This window comes from Mustela nivalis (assembly GCF_964662115.1).
Source record: "Mustela nivalis genome assembly, chromosome: 15".
NCBI lineage: Eukaryota > Metazoa > Chordata > Mammalia > Carnivora > Mustelidae > Mustela > Mustela nivalis.
Genome location: NC_139034.1, coordinates 20852671 through 20870409, shown reverse-complemented (window position 1 = coordinate 20870409; position 17739 = coordinate 20852671). Strand labels below are relative to the sequence as shown.

General features: G+C 38.6%; 1 protein-coding gene across 8 annotated transcripts in view; it reads left to right on the top strand.

The window, feature by feature from the left end:
- The window catches only part of DCLK1 (doublecortin like kinase 1), a 352644-nt gene that overhangs the window by 74940 nt on the left and 259965 nt on the right, over positions 1-17739 (top strand). The window lies entirely within an intron of this gene.

Here is a 17739-nt window from a genome sequence, read left to right as displayed (position 1 = left end):
TGCCTGCACTCTTGGCTGTCTGAGCTATGGCTCCAGCTACATATTTCTTGGATTACCATCCTATCAAGTAAAATATGGAATGTCTATGTTGGATGGCCATCCAGAAGTCTGTAATTGCATACTCAAGTAGAGCTCAGTGATTAACTGCTCTGATTAAATAAGGTTGGTAAAACAGGAAGAAAATATGCCTTCTGGTCACCGCACCACTGAAAGTGGGAAGTTTATTTTTATCTTTTAAAGATTTTATTTATTTATTTGACAGAAAGAGACAAAGCGAGAGAGGGAACACAAGCAGGGGCAGAGAGAGAGGGAGAAGCAGGCTTTCTGCTGAACAGGGAGCCCAATGTGGGGCTCCATCCCAGGACCTTGGGATCATGACCTGAGCCAAAGGCAAAAAAATTCTCTGGCTGCCATTTAGTTTTGAGTAGATGCTAAACATTTGTGTTTAGATGCCTCTTACTTAATGACTGAGTCACCCAGGCTCCCAGGAAGTTTGTTTTTAAAAGGCAATCACCTGTAAGGCTATGTCAGAGTAACCTGATGCAAAGTAATTAATCAATGGTTGATTAATAAGTATTTTTTTAATTAAAATGCTGGAATTCACCAGAAACACATTATGCACCTTATGTGAATTGAATATTGCTCTGATACCTCTTAGATAGAATTTTAAAATTAGGTCCTCTTCACTGCAGAAAACCTTATGTACTAATATGGAGTACTTCTTTAGACTGTGGGGTATTCTGAGAACCAGGGAATACTGGGTCAGCACAATTGAAGCAAGAGTTTCCTCCTTGTTCCAACTACTTGCCTTCTATCTGTACAACCACCACGTATGGTGATGGAGTTCAGGATTACACTGTCAGAGCTCACCTTCAGTTCTCCTTCCCTACTTCTGTTGAAGCTCTCCATATTCTGGAGTTAAATCCCATAAGTAAAAACGAGGGTTTATCTTTTGTGTTTGTATTTCTTTCCCCTGAAGCTGGTTGCTGGCCACCAAGATCTACTGGAGGAAACAGTTTCCTGGAAGGACGAAGACCTTGATTTTATTTCCAGGCCCACTGTGATGGTTTCACAGAATAGTGGCTTATATACCGCTTTTGGCTTTTTGGGAGAAAGGTATTACTTAAATGCCAAGTTTCTAAAACCAAGATTTCTCTGTGTGGCAGTAAAGTGTGTATTTGTGTTACTATGTGAAGGGAGAATGGATGAGAAAGTGGATAAGTGGAGCAGGACCATGGGGAATCAGAAGGAGAGAATGTTCCTTGTTTTTATCTTCATCTGATTTAAAGAATATTTTTATAGAAATGACCCCAAGCATACAATGGCATCATTCTGGGGTGTAGCCCCTAGTTTTATTTGGTTTCTTGTTAGCAAATGGGGTTGTATGGCCATACCACCATGACTGATGGATTTTAATGACGGGTTTTGCAAAACGTGATTTACCATCTGATTTGGAGAGATCGTTCTAATAATTCTAATTTTTTTTTTTAAGAAAAGTAATGGAATTAATCAAATATTACCATTATTGCCATAGGCACTAATTGAGAAATCTCCTAGATTTCCTAATCCTTAGTAATCTGTTTCTGAGAAAAATAAAGGAGACTGATTCTATTTAGGGAGTTCCAACCCCGTATCATTGATAGACTGAAATAAATGTTGGCCTGGGGGTCAGATTCAACATAAATAAAATCAAATGCTCAGTCAAGTTCTCTCAGTGGCCTTTCCTATCAGTAAGACCTTCATTCTTCTAAGGCTCAAGGCCTTGATATGATTTTTGCTGCTGCTTTTTCTCCAAATAGCCACTTATGTACCAAGCTATGGGCCCAACTTTATATACTGCTTAAGTTTCTCCTGGCTGCCATCATCCCATTTCATTTGCTTCTTATACCCATGGACCTCTAACATCCTCACCTTGTTCTCAGTCTACATCTAGAATTGCTTCACCCTTCCTTGATTCAAGCCTCACTCCAGACTAATTTCAGATATTAGCATGACATTTGTTCATTTGTTTTCTGGTTTTACCCTTCTCTCAGCCCTGGGTCCCGACACTGCCTTTGGCACTGGTCTCTAGCTTTTAGCTCTTACTAAAACTCATCCTTGCTTCTCACACAGCCCTGCCCTTGGTTACTCTGGGAGAAGTTTACATTCTCGGTCTCTTGAGCTCCTAGAATTCTGTCCCAGCTCACACACTTGTGACATTTGTGGCCAGTATTACAAGAAATTTGACTATGTCCACTGAGTGGAAATTGGACTTTATGGCCCTCCACAGAAATACCTCTACCCCATATGCACTTATATAAATTTTACTTTTTAAAAAACCTAATTCAAATCCCATCTGTTCTATTAACTTTCTCAGTACCACCAGCCAGCCCACAGGTTTCCTCTCTCCTCTGAAGGCTTTCTGGAACTTAAGAATTGTCCTTTTCTATTGTCATTTACTGCTTCTGCTTAGGATATGTCTAGGTACAAGGACAAAATGAAGTGACTATTTATATACAGCTTGTTTTACTCTCCTCCCTAATCTGTAAACATTTGGAGGGCAGAAGGCATGCCATGCATCTTCACATTCTATGTAGCCTATATCACCAGGTTATACTTTTTACAGACAGATATTCATGACTGGCTGACTCTCTAAGTTCTTCTCAAAGCCAAATGGTCATAGGAAGAAAGATAAGCTCAGCCTGAATACAGAAGTTTGAAATCCCCTTTTCCCTCATGTTTTATTCTGCAAACGGAAACCCATGCTATCTAAATAAAGAGTATGGCTTTAGTTCATTCCATAAATCCAGTATAGTAATATTGAAGAAATTCAATCTGGTCCTCATCTGAACTCTATATGGGGTTAAAGTACAAATAATTTTTCATGGGTGCCTCACATAAAGCAAGGCCTGAGCAAAGATTTAGTAAAGCAGGAAATGTTATGGCTCGTTTTCCCTATACCAGGGGCTTGACAGTGGAAATTTTACACCTTACTTACCAACCTGATTGAACAATTGAGGCCTGCCTTAAGTCATGTTCATTTCCAATGTGTATGGTTTATAAACATAAATAAATGGATATAGCGTACATATGTGTAAGTAAGCAATTGTTAATATTCAGGATTCACCCCTCTGGAACTTCTTTTTTTTTTTTTTTTTTTTTTTTTATTTGACAGAGAGAAATCACAAGTAGGCAGAGAGGCAGGCAGAGAGAGAGAGAGGAGGAAGCAGGCTCCCTGCTGAGCAGAGAGCCCGATGCGGGACTCGATCCCAGGACCCTGAGATCATGACCTGAGCCGAAGGCAGCGGCTTAACCACTGAGCCACCCAGGCGCCCTCCCCTCTGGAACTTCTTTAACCTCACCTATTTATGCAGGTCTTTTTGTCTTTTTTAAAAAAAATATTTTATTTATTTGACAGACAGAGATCACAAGTAGGCAGAGAGGAAGGCAGAGAGAGAGGGGAAGCAGGCTTCCTGCCAAGCAGAGAGCCTGATGTGGGGCTTTATTTATCCCAGGACCCTGGGATCATGACTTGAGCCCAAGACAGAGGCTTAACCCGCTGAGCCACCCAGGTGCTCCTGTCTTGTTTTGTTTTTAAAGGAAAGTGGAGATTGAGTGAAGTCACTCCTGTGAAAGGATAAATCTTTTTGAAGTGTTGGGAAGAGTTATGTTGCTGTCCATGGTACTGATTCATGTTGCAGGAGAAGATAGATTCATTTGGCAAACACACCAATAGTATTATACAGAGTAATAATAATGGTGGTGATGGTGATAAAAGATAGTAAGAGAGAAGTATTTTTTTTGTTATCACAATTTGTGTGTTTATTTTAAACATTCTGATCTTATTTCATGTATTTTAATACCATCTCTCTAAACAACTTTTTTAAATTAATTTTTTAATAAACATAAAATGTATTTTTATCCCCAGGGGTACAGGTCTGTGAGTTGCCAGGTTTACACACTTCACAACACTCACCATAGCACATACTCTCCCCAGTGTCCATAACCCCACTTCCCTCTAAGAGAGAACTATTTTAAAACAATATTAAAATTTTAAATTTGACCATATTTCATATGTACATATTTGTGTGTGTGTGTGTGTGTGCACGCATGTACACACTATTTAGGCGTGAATTCGTGGAAGTGGTTATAAAGTAGTATCTTTTGATCCTCAAGGTTTGAAAAGTATGCTGCCATTTATGTAAAAAGGGAAGATACAGGGGCGCCTGGGTGGCTCAATGGTTTAAAGCCTCTGCCTTTGGCTCAGGTCATGATCTCAATGTCCTGGGATCAAGCCCCACATCTGGCTCTCTGCTCAGCAGGGAGCCTGCTTCCCCATCTCTGCCTGCCTCTCTGCCTACGTGTGATTTCTGTCAAAGAAATAAATAAAATCTTAAAAAAAAATGGGGCGGATATATACACACATAAGCATACATATATACACACATGTAAGTATATATATGTATGTGTATACACACACATACTTGTATTATACATTTTTAGTATACTTTGATGTTTGAATGATATAACTTTATTACCTATTCAACATTAATTTAAGAAAGCTTATACCTTCTTGTATTTATGATATTCCCTATTTTTAAAATTTTGTGATAAACCAGAACTGTTTTAAATAGACATGAAATACCACCTGCCCAACTTCAACTCCAGTGTGACCTGGCAAGCTTTACCAAAATTAGACTCAAGTGAGATAGTCTTACAGCTTACCCAAAGGGATAACATGTGACAAGGATTTATGACAGTGTGGTGTCTGAGTTTGTTAGACATATAGAAGTAGAGGAGAGAAATCAAACACGAGTATATTGGTGTTTTTAGGAACCTGTGAAGTGCTCAGAAAATTACATTTTTCCCCCTTATTATTATTTAGTTCCAAACAGAAAGAAAAATGAAAATGCTAGTAAAAAATAGGTACTGAGCTCATACCTCAGTTTGTTAAAAGAAAGGGAGGAGGCTGATTAGGAACAACCAGCATGGGGCAGCTAATTTGCTTCTGCTGGTTTTCTAATAGGGTCCCATGCCTGGGACAGCTAGAGTTTGAAGTGATAAAATTAGCAGTAGAGAGCAAAGTCTGTGACACCTCAAATCTGAGGTAAAATTTCAAAACCTATTCTGCTAGTGCATCAAGATTGCTATGACAGAAACTGAATCATTATTTCTCCATTTTCCCATCTCTAGCCTGGCCTTTTCTCCTTGAACCTCTATGTCTGGTAATGGTTCTTCTCCCGGCCACTCAAGCTCAAAGGCTTCAATTCCTCTCAAACCTCTCTCTGTATTTGCCTTTCAAGTAGCCCAGTGGCCAGTTTTGTGAAATCTGTCTCTCATACCTGCCCCTTTTCATAATTTCTACTGCATTTCCCATAGCTCTGGCCCTTATTACTCTTACAGGGATGAGTAGCGTCTCACCTGGTCCCCACACCAGGGAGAAGAGTGTGGCAGTAGAAATGCTGGGGCTGCATCCAGATTCCTGGGTTCGTATCCCCACCCCACTACTCGTTAGTAAGGATTGAATAGTGCCTTTCCTAGCTTCAGTGTCTGCAGCTCTCAAATAGACATAATGATCGTAGGTATCTCATTTTTTTTTCTAGGTCTCTTCTCATGGCCACCTCCTCTGAGAGGTTTTCTGTGACTCTCCTATCTCAGATAGCATCCCCGTCACTTTGTGCCTTCACGTCAACTCTTTGGTTGGTCGCTTGTCTGTTTATATTCACCCCTAGAATGTGAGTCCAAGGACACAGATATCTTGCCTATGATTTTGTTCCTGGTTATAGCTCAATGCCCAAAGAATTCTCAGGAGATAGTAGGTACTCAATAATTACATGTTGAATGAATGACTAAATAAATATACAGTCTATTGTAAGGATTAATTGAGATCAAGCATCAAAGTGCATTACCCAGAAAGTATGGCCTTTCACAGTCCTCATTGTCATTTTCTTCTCTAGGTGATCCTAAACAACCCCGGTAATTTCATCTTACCAAACACTGCTCTGCTGAAAGTCCATCACTGCTCTCCCCTTGCCCTCTCCCAGGTCGGATGAATGTTCCTCAACTCTCAGTATAATAAAGACTCAGCTATGCTGTGAGGTTCTGAGATCTTACTTTACAGGCTAACGAGGTAGCCTGCAGCAGCTTCATAGAGGCGGGCTGAAGACGAGCATCTCCTAAGTCACAGGCAGAGGACTCTGTTATTCCCATCACAGCGGGCAACATGAGCTTCGTGTTCTCATTGGTTTCCCCACCAGTTCAGTGGAGGTGATGTGGCGTGGCCCAGGAGAAGGCTGTGCATGCAGTGGCGTTGTGTCACTGCTGAGAAATCATAGGATTAGCAACCCCCCCCCCCAATCTTATAATAGGGCTGCTACCAAATTCTTGCTCCAGAAGGGGAGAGATATGCGGATCAGAAGCAAAGACATCACCTATCTCTTTCTTCCATGACTATTTTGCTCTATGAGTATTTTTGGAAAGATAGTTTATGACTAAACAGATGGCTAAAAATGTCATGGAGAATTGCTCCCCAATTCTCTCTTTCTATACTTATCTTCCGTGACTCTCACATTTCTCCTGCATTATACCAAATGGTAGCACATGCCTTTTTTTTTTTTTTTTTTTGGATTATGTGGTCTCCTTGCTTTATGCCTCTGTGTATAATTTTTCTTCTCAGTTCTTCCAGGTGAAACCTAGTCTAGTTTGCTGCCTGAAGGTCTGAGCTTAAAGACCCCCTTAACAGAGAGGCCTTTCTCTTACTTAAAATAGAAGCCTGCCCCTCCCCAACAACATGATCCTCTTTACCGTTACCGTTCTGTGACATACGTTTCCTTGTTTGTGATTTGTCTTCCCCATCAAGAATCTAAGCTCCTTGAAAATAAAGACTTTGAATGTTTGATATTCTGCTACAACCTCAGCCTCCCTACCCGCTTGCCCACAGCAAACAGTACCTGCCGCATATTTACCACCTGGTGAATAACTATTGGTTGATTCTTTGAGTTGGTTTTTTATTTCATTTTCTCCATAGCTTTTTCTAGGTTTGCTAAGTGAAATGTGATCTCTCTGTCTGCTGAACCTTAATTCTACCTTTCTCATTCTTCTCGGTGATGATAATCCTTTTCTGCCTCTCGTTACAGATATTTATTCTCTATCAGACTGAATTTGTTGAGCCTAAGCCTTTCTGTTACTTCATAGCTTCTTAGTACCTCACACAGTCCTTCTAATACCTTTTAATATAGTAGGTACTCAATAAATATGCATGGCATTTCATTATAAGTGAGGAGACCAAGTAGCCCAAAATAAAGCACTCCTTTTGATCCTGGTTTACTTAGCTATGGGTCTTGGGTCATTGGAATGTTCTCTCTAATGGAAGTTCGAGGAAATAACTGATGTCAGTTGATAGAAACCAAGAGAAAAGAGGTTTTAGATGAATATAAAACAAATGGAATTTTCCAAAGGTGGTGACTGCCTGAGAGCCAGCTAATGTCCTTGAATATGCTAAAGTCACAGAACTCAAGCTAGGTGACTACTTAGCAGAAGACTGACAGCAGATTGAAGTACTGAATGGGGTCTGGGGAGTAGGCTGTGGTTTGACTAGTGTGTCAAGGAAGCCCCTTCCACAGTTTAGACCCTGTGGCGTCTCTGTGATGTAATTTACCTGTTCATCACATAAGGATATGTAACCAGTTCCATACCATACCAGTTCCAACCAGTTCCATATCATACCAGTTCCATACCTGTTCGATGGAACCTGGCTCAATTCTGAGCCAGGAGGACAGTTGCTTTTGCATCTTTCAGGTGGGGCTTCAATTCTTTTGTATTTTAAATCCCACAGCACTTTGCATGTATCTCTTAAACTTCTCTCCTTTTATTTCAGTGTTTGTTTACATGCCTGTCTTTCTAGGAAACCATATACCCCTTAAGAGTGAAAACCGTGTCCTATTTAAATTCCCATTCCTCTTCTCTCACCTACAGTCTTAGGTGAGGTTCATTGGATTTTTAGAGAAGGGATGAATAATCATTTTGAGGCTGGCACTTTCTCTATCATTGATACTCAAGTTTTTGAGTTCTATTTTTACTATCTGGACTTGATGAATGACCCAGAAATAAAAGCTTTTCTTTCCCAAATGTCATCCCCAACTACTTTGCTCTTCTAAAGTGAATTCATCCTTGACTGTCTGTAGGATGATGATGATTTTTTTTTTCCCTGCTGGTAGTGATGGCTTTCAAAGAGAAGGGTAGTTCTGTTGTCAGATCAAACAAGGACATTCAATAAAAGAAAGCATTTTAAAAGGCTATGAGTGGTAGAGTGATACTACAAAATTAATAACAATTGTACTGGCTACCTTTAAGGTGATAGGAAAGGAATAGCAGGTGATACTGTATTCTCAATCACCTAGGAGACACAAGCTCCCTGAGAATAGCAAACTTTAATTCTGTGGAGGTAGTGGAACTTTCACTAAAGGTATTTTCCTCTTACGTAAGATAAGGTCCTTTTTGAACAGATTAATTCCCTCCTAAGGTTCTTTTTTTTTTTTTTAATTAATCTGTAAACATAGCTCTCTAGATCGCTATCACTATAATAAGGAAAGTATTGAAATTCAGAAAGCTGCTATTGAGAAAAAGAGGGCATTGTACTTTTCGTCTAAAGATGAGGGTGAACAGTACCTTAGTGTTCATTCTTGACATTACTTTGATTTTTCACTTCTATAAAGCAAGCTGTCTTTCTTCTGCTCACATCTGAGTAATTTCAGAGGAAAAAAACATGGGCTGGATGAGATTTGGTGAATGAATGAGCAGAATGAAAAGAGCAGTGAATTTCAAAAATTTGTCATAATTATTAACAAATAAGCCTGCACTTGAGATTAGGAATGGAGATTAATAGACTATACAGAGGCTTTTATGACTTAACTGACAAGAGTCTGGTGAGACGAATGTACATATGTGTTGTTAAAGAAAATGACATTTACTTGTCTATAAAGGGAAATAGTATTTTGTAACCTGAATCTGTGACCTCGGTTGAGCAGCGAAGTGATCTGAGGTTCGTTATTCAAGTGGGGTGATTGGTGAGGTTTGGTAATTGAGGAATCACTGGGGCTTTTCATTCTGATGTGTTGAAGAACTGAGGAGTCTCTGGAGACCCTGATAACCAGATAGGCAAAAAATGAATCCTTAAAGATTATGCAGACATGAGCTAGAAGGATTAGTGTAGAAGGTCAGAATATTATTTTCCCCCATTTTCTAAATTTCTCAAGTATCTATTTATTTATTTTGTAGCAAATGATATGAAAGGAAACAACTGGTGCTTTCTCATTAGACACGGGTCGTGTTTTGGGTGGAGGCAAATGTGTTTCTCCCTCTGTAGCATCAACCCGAGTTAGCTGAGTTATGATTGTTGTGAATGACTCGTGAAATGTCACCGTGCTCACAAGCAAAATCTGGAGGCTTAACGTTTTGTGTTTTTAAATATGATCCCATTGGTATTTCTCACTCTGACGGGCTCACCTGGTTCACTAGACTTCCAGACAGCAGATTATCTATCCTCCATCATCCTTCAGTTCTCAGAACCTGATATAGTTCTTAACAGGCAGAAGATACTCAGTAAATGTAGAAATGAACTGAATTGGTTTAATCGCAAGGGACACTGGTCAAGATGGTGTGCACCAGTGCAAATACCATAATTTGAAGGAAAGCTCAAACCTCATGCATAATGGAGGAAGGGATTAACTTAATCCCTGGATATAAAGGGAAAGCACATTTAAAAGACAAATGAAATAATGGGGTCTAATCCTCACATGTCAAGACTGTTTAAATGTGTAGATTTTATGGCAGATAAAGGAATTGGCCTTGGGATTCTTAAATGTTGAGAACAAAATTACGATTTTGGCATTTTCAGAGATAGGTTTGTCATTACTCAGTGGTTTAGAAAGAGTATTAAAATTAAAATAAACTCTCCCTGATTTTCACTTTTGGATTTAATTTCTGCTCCATCATTGTTGCTGTTCAAGTCCATGAAGAATTTAACTTCCAAACGCGAACGTCGGATTCATATGCTATGCCTGTGTTGAGACTTCTATTCGATGATGTGATTATTTAACTTGTGTGCTCTAATGTAGCTTTTTTAGTATAGGAAGATATTTCAGGTTGACCAAGAAATCCTACTTTTCTCAACTCCCCAGATTCAATTATTTAAAAGTTATCATTAAGGAAGACCTGCTAATGGGCTAAAAGAGTCTAATGATGATACCAAACATACAGTAAAATTTTATTCTGTGATACAATGAAAGTTGAATGCTTTCAACACAATAGGCCCTGTAGCCCCAGTTATATAGTACAGCTTTGCTAGAGCTGATTGTTAAAATTTCAAAGATTTTCTGCGCTAGTTGTTAAAAAATTTGATAGTTTGAAATTGGCCATAGATTTCATGGTGGGAGTATTTGTATTACAGAGATCAGCAGTGACCATAAATCAAGACCCTTCACCGACACACCCCTACCTGGAAAATCAGTTGTTAAGCATTTACCAGCCCTCCACTGGTAGTTAAGTCCCATTTTTATTAAATGATTTTTAAATCAAGCATAGTATATTAGAGCACTTATTCTTTATTTTCATCATGACAACTCTACAGTTACTGCTGCGTTTGCTATCTTTCCATGACCAACTTCTTTAAGGTAATAGTTTATACATTTTTTGAAATGCACTTTTTAAAAACCACAAATATGATCTTAAAGAAAATTTTATTATAAAACTGAATAATTTAGCAGATCTTTTAAAGCATCTTTAGCTTAAGATAAAATTTTCAGGAGATAGAATCTGGTATACAAAAAATAATATACAAGGGCAATAGATGATGAAGGTAAAAAAATTTGAATTTTGATTTGATTTTTTAGATAATAATTGGCAAAGACTTCTTTTAGAGCACATGGGACAGAAAGGGATCTGTGTTAGGGGAATGGAGCACTGGAAAGTAGGATGGACAAAGAATTGGAAAGTTCATTTTATTTTTATTTGACAGACGGAGATCACAAGCAGACAGAGAGGCAGGCAGAGAGAGAGAGAGAGGGAAGCAGGCTCCCCGCTGAGCAGAGAGCCCGATGTGGGGCTCAATCCCAGGACCCCGGGATCATGACCTGAGCCGAAGGCATAGGCTTTAACCCACTGAGCCACCCAGGTGCCCCAGAAAGTTCATTTTAGAAAATAATACTTTAATGGAAGGGATCTAGCAACAATCAGATTCTTACAGAGCATTAAATGTCTCCTGAAAGTTTGCTAGATACTTTCAGATATGCATCTGCTCTATCGGGTCATTAACGTTTGGGCATAGATTGGTGAATTCTTAGAAAATAATCAGAATATGGTCATGTTTCTTAAGCTGTGACACTTGCCCCAAATGGTCAGGTACAGCACAAACCAGTCTAAAATAATTCAGTCTCTTCAGCCCAGCATCTTACAATCAGCCAGTGCGGACATAAATGGCTTCCTTTCTTGCCAGTGCTTTGTTACATTTTCTTGGGCTCACTGTTGGCTTTGGAAAGTGTGGAGGAGGGTAAGATGCAAAGTGCATGGAAGCTATGAGATAAAGTTAAAGGGAGAGGGGAGAAACAGAATGGGGTAAGAGGAGGAGAGTGAGTAAATAAATATGGGTAGGAAGTAGTATGTGAATCCGCTCCCAACCCCCTCCACTTTCAGCCCGATGACCTTGATAAATAGACCAACAAAGCCAGGGCTATTTCCATGACAGGAGACAGAGGATAGAGTTCTGAGAACTTTGAAGTGATTGCTCACAGGTGCTGTGACCCCTTGCTTACAAAAGCCTGATAATAAAGTTGTAAACTTGAACACTGTGAGGGCTCTTGGCCATCACAGACAAAGAAAGAGAGAAATGGACTTACCAAGAACACGCAGCTCTACACACAGAGTCTACAAATACCTGGAAATTCTTTTGGAGTTGAATGAAACACTCTGTCAAGTGGCTCTTACAGGCTCAGAACTTCACTTCTGTGAGGGAAAGACAGGACTGAGAATATGCAGTCTTTATCCATAGGGGAATATTCGGAGTCAGAAAGTAGAAATGTAATCTACATGTCGTAACCATGCAGAGGGAAATATAAAGAGAATGACTCTATGTAAAGTAGAATAATACTGTCTTTAAGTATAGAGTGAGATATGTAATAGTTGTTGATTCCCGAAGTGAAATAAAAAGAATGTTTTAATCTTTTTAGTTGTTTCTTGGACTAAAATGTAAAATATTCTCAAGAGCTTTGTCAATAAATGCTTCTTCCCTGGTTCATGGTTTCCAGTTTTAGCCCCTACCCGGTGCTGAATATAACAGTTGGCTCTAGCTCAGCTACCATGGAATATTTAGCCAGAGAAATGTGTGAGTTTAGCAGTGAGGCGTGGAGTTTAGCTGCCCATGCAAAATGCCTGTGGGCAGATGCAATTGCCTTCTCATTCTGAGAGCTGATTTTTCTGCACCTAAACTTGATTCTCGCTTTACCACCACTGCTGGCCTTTTTATGACATGTTTATGGGTTTGGAGTTTCAAGTTTCAATTTCATTCTGTTGGTCTGGTTTCATTAGTCCTAGTCTTTCTCCCTGAAGTTAGTTATGTTCTATTTCAAGTCAGGAGTTACTAAAAATAGAAAATGAAAAATCATTAATTTGAAAGGAATGGGGTCATCACACACTCCCCTGAGGGCTGTGAGTCTTGGATTTCTGTTAAAAGATTTGATGCGGGCACTTTGTAGGGTGTCCCACTTAATTTTCTTTGCCATCGCTTATCCCTCATATGCTCTCTACTGGCAGAGCCATCAGATTTCAGAGCAAAGGGTTAATGAAATTTCTAACTACTGATTTACTTTTTGGCTTCCTAGAAGAGGCGATTTGTGGATCTGGGCAATGCCACAAAGTCATGGAATTATTTTAAGGGATGTGCTAGATTTAGCATTGTCTGTTAAGCCATAGTCATAAAATTATCACCGTTCAGGCGCTTTTTGGCTGTGTATGTTATAATTTGCATTAATTTAGACATTATTGAATGATTAGAGAACGTAAAGTGCCATTAAAATTACTTCAGCAGTTTGCATTGTGACATTCAAATTAGTCACGTTTTTCTAACTAAATGTTAGGCCACAAAAAATTGTGTGTTTGCTATTGCAAGCTTACTAGGGAAGGAGGGAAATATTAGAGAAGTAAGTAAATATTCATCCCAGCCACTTCTGGTAACTTCTTTTACTAAATCAATACCTAGTGTTATCTGATAACACTTGAGGAACCTTATTATTTAATTATAAACTTAGGATTTGTTTAAAAATGCCACACTCCAAAATGGGAGCTAGTCATCTCTCCTAGAATTGGGCCATGAATTAACTAAACTCTACTCAGACAGTTGAAATTTCAATTTACTTTAATATACATATACTGGGGTCCTTTATTGAGGATTGCATTTGACTCTGAGGAATACTTATTGGATGGGAAAAAGTTTAAAGCTGAAATATGCAAAGTCAGTTTGTGATGGAGTAGATTGGTACCTTACTGCATTCTCGTTAACCTCTATTTTGTTCATTATTAGTTTAATTGTTAAATTAAAAATTTTAAAAATACATATATATGCTGAAGTGCAGAGAGGAAGTCTACTGATGTCTGAAGCTTACTTTGAAATGCATCGAAAAAGAAGATGGACTTTGGACAGATAGAGCAATGGATAGATGGATAGATCTTCATGAGACAAGTAGGACCAAATGCCAATGGAAGAATCGGAGGGTGGGGTATTATATAGTTATTTACTGTAAAAATTTTTTAAACTCTACTGTATGTTTGAAAATTTCCAAAATACGATTCTGAAAAAAGATGGTCTCTACCTATTCAGTTTAAGAAGCCGAATATTATTCCTGCCTCTGAAGCCAGTTTAATTTAACTATAAGGGATATATTTATTTTTATTTGTGACAAAGTAGTAAATACCTGTACTTAGAAATCAACTGGTGCTTAAAGATTTATTGCAAAGCAAAGATCTGCTCACCTTTTTGTCCGAATGTGGTGCCACAGAGTTTTTTTTTAAAAGCTATTTGGGGTATTTACCTCCATACTTCTTTTAAAAATGTGTTTATTCTGCTACTTCTTCATTTATCAAGTTTTGACATTGTTTTTTATAAGTGAAGATTATAAAAAACTTTTTCACTTTTTTGATAAGTGAAGATTTATTTTCATTATATTTCTCTTTATTTCCCTCCCTCCCTCTGAGTCCTCCACATCACAAACTTTCTTAAGTCAGGGATCAGCATTTGCATTTTATTCCTGAGTCAAGAAGTATAGTGTCACTGTTTCATTGCTTACACAATTTCCTTTTCTTATTTGGAGTTATTAATGGTTTCATTTTTAAAAATTTGCCTGGTTTACTGTGTACCTATCCACATGTTTCTGAGATACGTCAAACACTAACCAAATGATTTCCATATGCTTATATGCATCAGAGTTTCCACTAATCACATTTCTTTAGGAAGTTTCTTGGAAGCCTCCATTCTCCGATTCATTATGGCATTGAACTTTGGCTTTCAGCACAACCATCTTTCCCTTCACCATTTCTTAGGACCCTCCTTTTGACCTTTCAACTGCTCTATAGTGAAAAGGGATGTAAAACAAACTTAACTACCTAAATATTAAGCATGGCTATATTACTCCATCTGAATTTTTTAGGAAAGATTTTGTTTACTTATTTTACAGAGGGGGAGGAGGGGAAGAGGGAGAGAGAATCCCAAGCAGACTCTGTGCTGAGGGCAGGGCCCGACACAAGGCAGGATCCCAGGACCCCTGAGATCATGACCTGAGCCAAAATCAAGAGTCGGGTGCTCAACTGACTGAGCCACCCAGGCGCCCCCTCTCCATCCAAATTTTAAATTGACTGCAAATTTAGTATGAGTTAATAAGTATATGCTTTTATGGAAGAAAGTAAATAACTAATCTCAATGATTGAATATTAAATACATTAAATGTGTTTGGATGTTTTCTCACCAGAACTCAGTAAGTCCTAATCACAACATTGTTATTTGAACATTTTCTCTCCACACTTCTAGAGGGGTTTCCGGGAGCCACCCGACCTTTATCAGTTCTTGATAAAGCTAAGTGCATATATTGAACAATGGATAGTATTTTTGATGGAAAGTAGAGACTGTTCGCTAAGGATGGGTAATTGTGACTTTCTAAGGCTAGGTGGTAGTGGTTACAACTCTGGCTACTGGTTTCCCAACCAAGTTAATAAGCAAATATCCTTTCTTTAAATCAGGTTACAACTTTAAAAAAATGAAATATGAAAGTGATTTTAGGCATACTTTATTATGTGAGACATAGGTAGACACACATAATTGAACGTTTATGTTTGGAAAATTTGGGTATGTTGAAAATAGCCTGTGACACAGTCACACAGATGACTGTCTTCAGTAAGTATATAAGACTGGACAAAGTTCCAGATGTGCTCTCTGTGTGGCCCTTGTTTATTTTGTATGTCACCATCCCTTATGGGGGTACAGATCTGAGCCCCGAAGCAAAGCTCTGGCTTTGCATTTTGTTCACAGCCCCTCTCTGTCCAGTCTTCAACTCAATGTGTTCCAGCAGTGAAGAGAACAGAGTAGCCAAGGCATTTCCCCTGCTCTAAATTTTTAAAGTAGGGAGAGAAAATCATGAAAATCCTTATAGATGGAGCCATCTCTCAGAGAGTGTGTTTATATTCTTACATTCTTTCTAATGCAGAATTCTTTTTTTTTTTTCAGCTTTTCATTTATTTTTATTTTTTATATTTTAATTTTTTTTATTAACGTATAATGTATTATTAGCCCCAGGGGTACAGGTCTGTGAAACACCAGGTTTATACACTTCATAGCACTCACCATAGCACATACCCTCCCCGATGTCCATAACCCCACCACCCTCTCCCTACCTCCAACCCCCCACCCCGCATTCCCTGCATATTTTCAGACCACAATGCTCTGAAGCTAGAACTCAATCACAAGAATTCTTTTTTTAAAGATGCAGTTTATCTCACTAGAATCTAAAATGTGAAATGCTCTAATGTGTAGATTTATATAAGATTTATTATATTAACTAGGTTTAGGTACGGTATGTGTGTGTGTGTGTGAGAGAGAGAGAGAGAGATAAGCACCATGAATAAACTTAATGGCTGGAGAGATTAAACATGTTCAAAAACCTGGGAACCTAGAATAAAATAAATCCTATTTCAAATTCAGTAAAATTTAAAGTTACTGGCATATAAGATAAATTAAAACAGCTTGATATATTTATCTTCCTTTTCTTTTTAAAGGACAATGGATATGACAGAACAATCTAACTGTATTACAAAAGTGTGGAACAACCTCACTGCAGGGAGTGGAGGAAAGGTGCTGACCTCAGTAACTTGAAGAATGAGGGAGTCTGTAAGACTGAAGGCAAAAGAAATAGTGCATTAAACACTGTCCTGTAATTGATAAAATTGTTGCCTATTGGAGTACTGGTTAAGAATTCTGATACGGGGGGTGCCTGGGTGGCTCAGTAGGATAAGCCTCTGCTTTCAGCTCAGGCCATGATCCCAGGGTCCTGGGTTCGAGCCCCACATAAGGCTCTCTGCTCAGCAGGGAGCCTGCTCCCCCCCCCCCCCCGCCTGCCTGCCTCTCTGCCTTCTTGTGATCTCTGTCAAATAAATAAATAAACTCTTTATTAAAAAAAAGAATTCTGATACAGCTATACATATGTAGTGGAATCGAACAACTAGGTGAATGGATGGCAGATGGTGAGAGCCAGGTCTCTCACTATTGGCTTGGAATTTTACAGATAAGCAAGGGTAGAAGGCTAAAATGACCCAAGGACTTATGGATTAGAGTTGGAGACATCAGTATGACTCACGTTGAGCTTAATATAGATACAGATAATACATTCAGAAATATTTATAGATATGTATATTTATGTGGGATACTATGCACACATGTATTTCCTTGATCTTTTAGTTAAGAAGCCTTAGAAGCAACAACACCCTAGTAATAATGAGTATATCTACTGCCCAATCTTGGATTTAATACCATTGTCCAATAAAAGGAACCAGGGCTCCTTAGAGAAATGGCTGATTCTAAGACTGGAACAGAATATACATAGATGAATTTGGAGCATCTTGTAGTGCCAGAAAGTGGTGGCACTTTAAAAACAAAACAAATTCACAATGTCAGAGGGACATGGGAGCCAACTGAAAGAGCTCCCAATGGCCAAATTTTAACAATTTGAACAACACATTAAATAGAGTAGTATTGGATTATAACCAAACATAGAAAGTAAATATCCATGATTCCACACTGATATAAGTAATTGACTGAATAAGTAAATTAATTGTAGAGAAGAAACAAATCTTCCATGCAGAAGGATTCTAAAAAAACTTATGGGGATATTCTGCTCTCAAGAAAATGGAGCATAACTCCCCAGTCCTTAAGTGTGAGCTGCAAATAGTAACTTCCTTTTAAAGAGGACAGTATGGAAAGAAGAATAAAAGATTAACTTCATGGTTAAGAAACCTGACAAGCACTACTTCAGCCAGGTGATCAAGGTCAACATCCACAGTGGTAAGTCATGTTGATAGTATGTACTCTTAATATAATGTGGTAAGAACTCAACTGCTATGGTCTTCTTCCCCCCAAAACCCAAACCCCAGTCTAAACACAAGACCAACATCAGGCAAATCCTAATTGAGGGATATTCTACAAATATCAGCTAGTATTCCTTAAAACTG